This window comes from Lytechinus pictus, chromosome 5, assembly GCF_037042905.1.
Source record: "Lytechinus pictus isolate F3 Inbred chromosome 5, Lp3.0, whole genome shotgun sequence".
Lineage (NCBI taxonomy): Eukaryota > Metazoa > Echinodermata > Echinoidea > Temnopleuroida > Toxopneustidae > Lytechinus > Lytechinus pictus.
Genome location: NC_087249.1, coordinates 34,824,359 through 34,833,835, shown reverse-complemented (window position 1 = coordinate 34,833,835; position 9,477 = coordinate 34,824,359).

Genomic DNA, 9,477 nt, shown 5'->3' with positions numbered 1-9,477 from the left:
ATAATATAAACCAACTTATTAGGATTGTTAACTCTGAACTCATGCATGTGACTGAATGGATCAAGGCAAATAAACTCTCACTCAACTTACAAAAGACCAATTACATGCTATTTAGTAATAGAATAAATAGTTTGCCCGACAATCTCATTTTTGATAACACTGTCCTTGAAAATGTTTCTGAAACAAAATTCTTGGGTGTACTTATTGATAATAAATTATCATGGAAACCACACATCGACAATATATGCAAAACAATTTCAAGAAATATTGGAATTATCAACAAGCTCAAATTTGTTCTTCCATCTCGTACACTACTTACACTATATCACACCTTAATATTACCATACATTAATTACGGTATTTTGGCATGGGGTTGTGCAATCCAAACACAATTACATAGGATACTTTTGTTACAGAAAAAAGCACTTAGGATAATATTTCATACACATTTCAGATGTCACACAGATAAATTATTTTTTTAAAGTAAAATCCTTTAAGTTAATGATATATATTTGTTCCAACTCGGCCAATTTATGTACAAACTAAATAAAGATGATCTCCCCGCAATTTTTTCAATTATGTTCTGCAAAAACTCCTCTGTACACGATTATCCTACAAGACAACGAAACTCTTATCACCTACCTCCAACCCGAACTTTACTTGCAAAAAATTATTTTGTCTTTTCTGGTCCCGTATATTGGAATTCCTTGCCCAACGCCTTCAAGGAATCCCCAAGCATCACAAATTTTAAACATAACCTTAAAAAGATGCTTATTTGCCAATACTTTACACAAACAAGTCAATCTACCATATAACCAAAACTATATACAACAAAAACTTTTTTTTTTAAGGAGAAATATATTGATTATGAATATGGCCTTATTATATATAATAACCACATCCAGACAGAGTCTCTTTCCTCTATCAACAACACAATGAGAAGGAAAATAATAAAATAACTGTACTTACAAATAAGTGAATATATCCGAACCTAGGCTGAAGGTAAATCAACTCAAGGAGTAGCAGCAGACGATATGCACCGACGATGAATTTCACGTGGCTGGAATAGATTGTCACTCGTTCTGTTAGATAAAATGTATATCTCATTATTTTGACTAAATTACGAAACTCGGAGAATTAGTATTCTACATAAAAATTAAGTAACACCTGGTACTATTTTTTGAATTACGATAAAATATTTTTGAAGCAAAGAAATTGAGGTAAATTAAAATAAGATATAAAGGATCATCCACTTAGCCGCATGCGATTGTAAACAAACAATCAAAAGCACATGGCCAGCTTGCTCCACTGAACTGAAAATACGTATTTTCAGTTCAGTGGCTTGCTCGCCCATAGAGTTGGATAAAGCGTAGCTTTATCCAACTTTATGTGCTCGCCTTGCTGATTGTTTACAATCGAATGCGAGCTAGGCGGATGATCTTTTATATCTAATTTTAATTCACCTCATTTTCTTTACTTCAAAAAGGTTTTATCGTAATTCAAAAAATATAGTACCAGGTGTTACTTAATTTTTATGTAGAATACTAATTCTCCGAGTTTCGTAATTTAGTCAAAATAATGAGATAGAAATTTTATCTAACAGAACGAGTGACAATCTCCCAGCCACGTGAAATTCATCGTCGGTGCATGTCGTCTGCTGTTATTCCTTGAGTTGATTTACCTTCAGCCTAGGTTCGGATATATTCACTTGTTTGTAAGTACAGTTGAGTTATATCATTATTTTCATTCTCATTATGTTGTTGATGGAAGAAAGAGACTCTGTCTGGATGTGGTCGTGATGGAATTCATTTTCATGGATTTGACCCGCGGAGCAGCTATCAGCTGCATGTGTTGGTAGCGAATCATCATGCAAGTTGAATTGTCCGACTCATAATCACCGGCGTAATTCCCCTAATGTATACCTCTATCCACGTCACTTTGTTTTTCTAGAGCTAGAAACTTCATCATCATTCTCTTCATCTTCATAATCATCAATTTGAAAATCCAAATCTAGATAAACTTCTGGGTTTTCTTTCATTTCAGGATCGAAGTATTCAGTGACAATGTAGAGAAAACGTACCCTCGCAACAGGTTTTGCATGCAAGTGGAGCTTCACGTTGGAGAGCCAATCACGCCTCTCGTACAGAAAGTGACGTCATAAAAAATCCCCAATTTCGCGGACGTAATTCTGCGTATTTGAAGCATTCAGAGAGAGAACTTTTAACTATCAATTAACTGAGTTCCATCGGTCTCCATGATAAATGATTTACACCATCGTGTTCTCCTTATTTTCTCCTTTAATTTGATATATGATTCTCCATTTTTACGATTTTCAATATAGTTCTACTTTAAACCTCCCAGGATACAACTTGCCTACCGACCTTTTCCCGCACCTGCCATGCTCCTCTTTGCACCTCCAATTGTACCTGCACCCCCCCCCCCTCTCTCTCCCTACATTTGCCTCTCTGTTCCTCATTATCACAATTATTGTAACCATATTGTTATTATTTTTTATTATTATTATTACTATTATCACTTATTCTAATTTGTGTCACTCTTTCGTTGTTACCTTTGATATTTTGTATAGCCTCCTTTTAAACTGTCTTCCGTCTCTCCTTTATAATTATTATAGTTTTGTAATATACGTACTGAAACTAAGTTACGGGGGCTTGCCTCTCATACAAGCTTTGCTTTTCTTGGCAAGCCCCTCCGTTCTGTTTTATATAGTCATTATAGTCAAAGTTACTTTAGTTCGCATTAGTTCTCATTGTTTATAACTTATTCCGATTGATGTTATACTTTAAATATGACTATGTATTGTTTGATTTTGTTGTGCTTTGTGAACGGAAAATGAATAAATCTAAAATCTAAATCTAAAATCTTAGCCAACATGATTATAATACATTATACATCCTAGAAGTAATAGCTCACTGGCGAACAGATAGGGGGGATCGGGGGCCATGCCCTTAAAGTTTCACGACCAAGAAGAAAAAGAGAGAAAAGCAAAGGGAAGGGGGTGAAATGTGTTATTATCTTCTAAGTAATATGTAAAAATATATCGCAATATCATATATTTGTATTGAAATAGGTCAAAACATTTGCTCGCTCGCTTCGCTTGTTGGAAGCTTTTTTTTAAATAAATTTTGTTCCATACACTTCATCTGGCCCCCTCACAAACTTTGGCTCAGTACACTACTTTTTCTTCAAATTGCTACTGATAGCTCCCTTGCTTACTCCCAATAAAATAAACCTATATTTTGCCCCTTAAAAAAATACTCCAGAAGGCTTCGATGCAACGTGAATATGGTCAGTTGCCAATCTACATGATATAAAGAGGGCAGGGAGGGCATTTGCCCACTTTCATGGGCCCAAAACAAGGATAAGTAAAAAGAAAGTGAGGAGAAAAGGATAAGGAAAACAGGCGAAGAAAAGGAAAGGGAAAGAACAAGAGTAAGTAAAATAAAGATTAATCCGCCTAAATGTCTTGTAATCCGAATTAAATTTACACTTTTCAATTCAGTTCTGCAAAATATGCGACTTTGCCTTCTTGCTGAACTTAATTTGACAAGAGAACGTTTTCATTCATTGTATGCTTCTGCAAACTTTCGTGCTTGCTTATTCGTTCGTATGAGGCTAATCCCGACTTGTGTAATTTATTGCACAACAAGTCAACGGCTATCAACTATCGATTCTTGGGTAGAAGTGACTCAAGTGAGACTGCCAGACTGGAGAGTTTCACATCTAATTAATGAGACAATTCAGGAAAGTGTGACGCATACACGTACTCCGTATTAGTAAATCTGAATTATGCACTGAGCTATTCCGAGGTATTTATCTTATACTGACGTGTTACAGTAATTCTGCCTGAAACTAAGTTTTTTTTTTTATAAAAGGTTGACATGTTTGTTTGACATAAACACAATGTATACAGTTTGCATACTTTGCTCCAACTCAATAATCTTTGATTTATCTATTCATCCGTATAAATGGCCTAAATAAAAAATAATAACTCTTGGTAATAGGCAAAAAAGCAATCCTGTCACCGTCTAAAGCCGTAAATCCGTTTTCTCTGATCAGCCTATAACTAAGATTCCATTTTACAATCAAGTTTCTCATTTCTTTCGTGTGCGATCAACTTATTGTACTTTTACTCCCTCCTCATTGCCATGGTCATACTTGTAATGTAATGAAAAATGTTCGACCGTAAATTATGGGGGAGGGGGTGGGGCAGGAGAACATCGGCCATTCCCAACCTGATATATTGGGGGGTATCTCCCCCATTCCCCTTGGATCGACACCTATCATGCCTATGTAAGTATGCATTCATAGCCAACCTTACAATGAAAATACCGAGAAAAAAAGTATTCGATCTCCCCGACCTTCACTTTAGCACTTTTCCGGGTTCCTCTTTTGCTACGCCACCGAGTATGGTTTTAATAAATAATTTATGAATTTTATGATTTTAACGACTCTAAATGTGGTTATACTTTATACTTTGATCGTGAAACAATTATCATGTACTTCCAATTAATAACCCATGCTCCAAAAATACTGGTGACATTAATCAATGCTGTCAGAACTGCATGTTATATTAGAGTTTGAAAATTTTTGAAATTCAAACCTGAAGAGGTGCATTTAATGCTTGTTCGTAGGAATTCACGAAGACCATAAGTATTTCCCAATACAAATGATGCGAGCGCGAAGCGCGAGCTGAAAATTTTCGATATTCAGACTAGAAAAAGGAACATATTAAGAATGTTTTTTAGGAATTCATGAAGAGCTAACATATCTCACCAATCCACTAACGCGAACGTAAGTGCGGGTTGGATTTTTTTTATATTCAGACCTTAAAAGGGGGCAATCACTTTAGGTAATGATGAAAAAGAAGCATAATGTTATGCCACTACATAAAACAATAATAACTGGAACTCTAGGCCTATTTGGTGTATATTGACTTGAAAACGGGATGTTTTAGTACAACAGGAACTAAACAGACAATGCGAGCACCGGGAATGATGAACACATAGGCCCTAAGCAAATCATGTTTCATAAAGTTATGAAAAATATTTCTTATGTAATATAAAATAATGTAATAAATATATTATAACATATAATATAATATACAATAATTTCTTCATCCCCCACTACTTTTTTCTTTTCTTCTCCCTCTTTTTATTCTTTAACCGTTTTTTGCCAGCCGATGGGGGGTGCACGTGCCCCCCCCCCCCTCGTAGTTACGCCACTGACCAGTAGCGAAGGGCTGGAGTTAGTCGGCGGCACCAGGATTTTAAAACAAGTTGGAGGAAAATTGAGGGCAAAAAAAAACAACACATTTTGAGGGGGAAAAGACAGCCACGAAATTGTTTGCCTATAAATTTGACAAAATCAAGCGAGAAGCGCGAGTTTTTAATTTTTTATATAGGCCCCATCGACTTGGAAAGGGACATGTGACTGTTTGCAGTGACTCGTCATAATTGTGTCACCAAATAAATAATGTGAGTGCGAAGCGCGAGCTGAAAGTTTGTAATATCCTGAGATGATAGCTGGACGTTATAAGCACTTTTTTAACGATGAACAGGGTGGGTTAATCTAACTGAACAATTGGTGGGAGCATGTACGTAGCGTGAGTTGAAAATTGTTAATATTCACTACTTTTATGAATATGCACTTCTTGCTAAAGCGAATAATGAAAACTCCAATCATGAGAAGAATGGGGTCAGTGATTCGGAACAGCAGTTTCCTCCGACGTTTCAGAGCTGATGAAGAATCGCAAATCTGTCGTTTGTTCGGAGTCAATAAACGAAACCGCTGTTTCAATTCACCGACCTTCGACAAAGTATTCATTGTTTTGAAGATCATTTGACCATAGATTTTCAACTATAGCAGAAAGTGTCTGCGTAGCTGTTGCAAAAATCCATGAGTGTCGATTGTACAAATATCGACTGTTTCGTCTTCAGTTACTCGTGATAATATAACGCATTGTTATTCTTATTTGCTCAAGTTTCATTTTGTAACCGATACGTGACCCCTTTTCTCGTAAATTAATGCGCATTATTTCAAACAACTGAAATGAACATTTAGCTCACAACAGTTGCTCACAATAGTAGAGTTATGTGTGTACACACACCTTTTGGAACACGGTTTTGGCGATCATTCAGTCTTTAAAAGAACGAAATTTGTTCGCTCGTTCTACTCTCTCGTACATTTTATCACGAAATCCAGAACTTTATCCTTTATCACACCAAAACTATTAAAACGGCAATTACAAACATTTCGTGATATGCCTGAAATTGTGAAAGACTTGGCAAAGCTAATATTATGTACATATTTTAGGTTTCCCCTACCCCTCTCAGAAATGGCCCTTGAATTTTTGATGCACCATAATTTCATCTTGATATCTTGCTTTCTTTCCCCCACTGCTCGGGCCGGAATTACCGAATGTCACAAGAGTACAGGTATCCATCGTATTACGATGATTATCTGAACAAGCAGATTGAATTGTTATATTTTATTGTTCTCAATTCAATGAATACTTTCACATTATACTTGTGTGACTTAAAATCCAACCCCCTAAAAGGAAACTGCCCACCATAGAAAGGAAAAGTGTGCGTTGGTATGTGTGTGGGAGGATGCGTGTGTGTGTGTGTGTGAGAGGGTTATTGTGCGCGTGTGTGGGGGTGAGTGTGTGTGTGTTTAATACATTTACATAATCCATATCGTCATATTTCAAATTTCTAACTCATACACAAAGCGATTCCCTTTTTCTTTCCTCGTTGACCTCTCCTATTTTGCTCCATTGACTATATTGCTATTGGGGATGAGATCAGATTTGACGTCTGTGTTTGAATTGGAGGCAATCTAAATAGTATTATAGATTTCTCAACGGAGCTCCTGTCTTTTCAACTTGCCTCTAGTAACCGTAATGACCTGGAATAGACTACCTGTTGTCTTTTAATTACTTTTGTCTATCTTTCCTTGAAAATATCCACATGGTGTTAAGATATTGAATAAAAAGAACAAAGGCCTGATGTTATTTTGATGTGTTTTATTGAAAAGCCAGGTTGAATTTCAGTCAAAACGTTGACAGTTGAAGTGGAAGAATACTAACTGCCATGCACCTCCCTGGTACAAGCAACAAGCACAGAGTGAATACCAGAGCTGACACGACATTTGCTTCTGCGACAATTTCTCCAGGCTTATTTTCGTCTTAGATATAGGGTTAGGGTAAGGGTTGCAATAAGGTTTTTTATGTTAGATTCGTAGGTAGGGATGAAGTGGGTCGTTCGATTAGTGTGTGGAATTTAGAGCGAAGCAATTGTCGCCAGAGCAAATGTCATGCAACCATACCAGATTCCAAACTCTCTTTTCTTTGGTAGAGACAGCCAACAGGTCACGTAGCAAATCTAGTCTCACTACTTCAGACTCTGCATTATGCACTATGCGAATTGCGAAAACCCGCAAAGGTCTGTGCCTGCATCACCTGTCCTGTTAAATTTGATTTAATCATCTTGTAGCTGATCAAAATAAATCAGATATCGGAGAACTCAAAAATAATAATCACTACGGCACCTCAGTGAATTCGAACATTATTGATAAGGTGTTTTAATATGTCATCCCGAGTATATCATGTGGTTAAGAAGCATGTGGTTGAGACAAAGATCAAAGGACAAAATCGGATTAAGCCTAGTTTCCTAAAGGAAAGGAACGAAGGGGAACGGAATCATGAATAGGGCAGTCCTTCCTTTTGTTAAATCATATCGTTTCGTTCGAAACGAACATTCTATTATTGCTTTCACATCAAGGTACGGTCGCTGCGATCGGTCGGTAAGGCGGTCGGAGAGTAGTCTGCAGGCACAGTCCCTGATTGGAACTTTGATCAATAAGTGTGCCTCCACGCAAAGACTAGCACATACAAAACTTGCTGTTCCATTAGAGAGCCTTCAGTACACAAGGCATGAGTAGGCTGCACATTCAAACCCTTAACTCGAGTGAAGGGTTTGCCCAGCAGACTAGTCGGAGAGGTACTTCGGCGACCGATCGTGACTGAAGCAAGCTGTACTCAGCGACCGATTGAAATGCCCTATTCACCCTTTGTAATAGCTTGAAATATCGGCAGATAATGATGCGCATAAACTTACAGCGACCGATTGCTCTGGGCCTGACCAAATTTTGACGGCGGTGTGAGAGCACGTCTGATCGGTCGCTATATAGATACGGTCGCTGCGACCGTACCCCAGACCGTACCTTGATGTAAAAGCAGTATCAGACAAGGATAGTATTGTTTAGTCAGGTCGACATGACCGAAATTTTGACATGACCGCCAAGTTGGGTAAATGCAGTTTTTTTGCTCAAAGTGATAGTATAGGGTATCTACTTCAAAATTCCGAAGAGTGCCACCTTGGCACATTTGAGCATTTTTGTTCTATTGACGTCATAAGCCACGTCCATTTTTACCTATTGCTCTTGATTATGATTTTTCAATTTTACAGAATAAACGTAATATTTTTGGCATCAAATTAAAGCTAATGAAAATCAAATGTAAACAAATATGGTAGAGCCAGCCACAGTACATAGTTAATCTAGTCTCACTACTTCAGATTATGCATGATGCACTATTCGAATTGTGAAAACCAAGGGTCTGTGTCTGCAGACTACCAAGCGGTTGCATTGGTAAATTGCACTAAATTCATTTGTTTATTTTATTAATTGTGATAAACCTGCTGAAAAGAACTATGTGAATGTGTCATTCACACTGTTAAAATGTTCAAATTTAACAGTGTGAAGGTGATTTTGCATTGTGTTCCACACTGTGGCACATATAATGGGACACGTTGTTCTTTCCAGTTGGGAATTTAGGCATCCAATCATACATTTTGCTCTAATTCACTAAAGAAAGATCTTAGAAAACTACTTTTTTGTGAAAATATTCTTTACAGCATTCCTTATAATTGTAAATGAAAACATTGAATGACTGTTTTCACGAAAGTAAAATAATAATATTAATAATAATCACTGATTTATGTATGATCTTTAGCTGAAAACACTTTAGTGTTGACTTTTGACATGAAATCATGTTGGGTCTTTTTTTTTAGGGGGGAGCAATTTTGGTCTGACAAAATGTTATGCAATTTTATAACTGCGTATCTTGGCGTCACAAATTCATTATGGTCTCAAATGAAAGTAAAAAGTCAGCGAACGGCGCGGTCCAAAAAAATTCGCGGGCGGAATTTTATACTTAAAAAATGGGGGGAATGTTGTAGGGGTCAAAGTTGTTTGGCTCGTTGCGCCACTGGATGAAATGGAGCAAAAATGACTTAAACTTCGTCCACAGCCATGTTTTTCATAGAAAAATGAGGACATAATAACGTGCTTTCTATGACGCTTTGTTTACTGACCCCGGAGAGTAATGTGTATGCCTACAGGAGAAAAGCACGATATAATGATATCGATCAACTACAAGAAGAAAGGGAATGATCT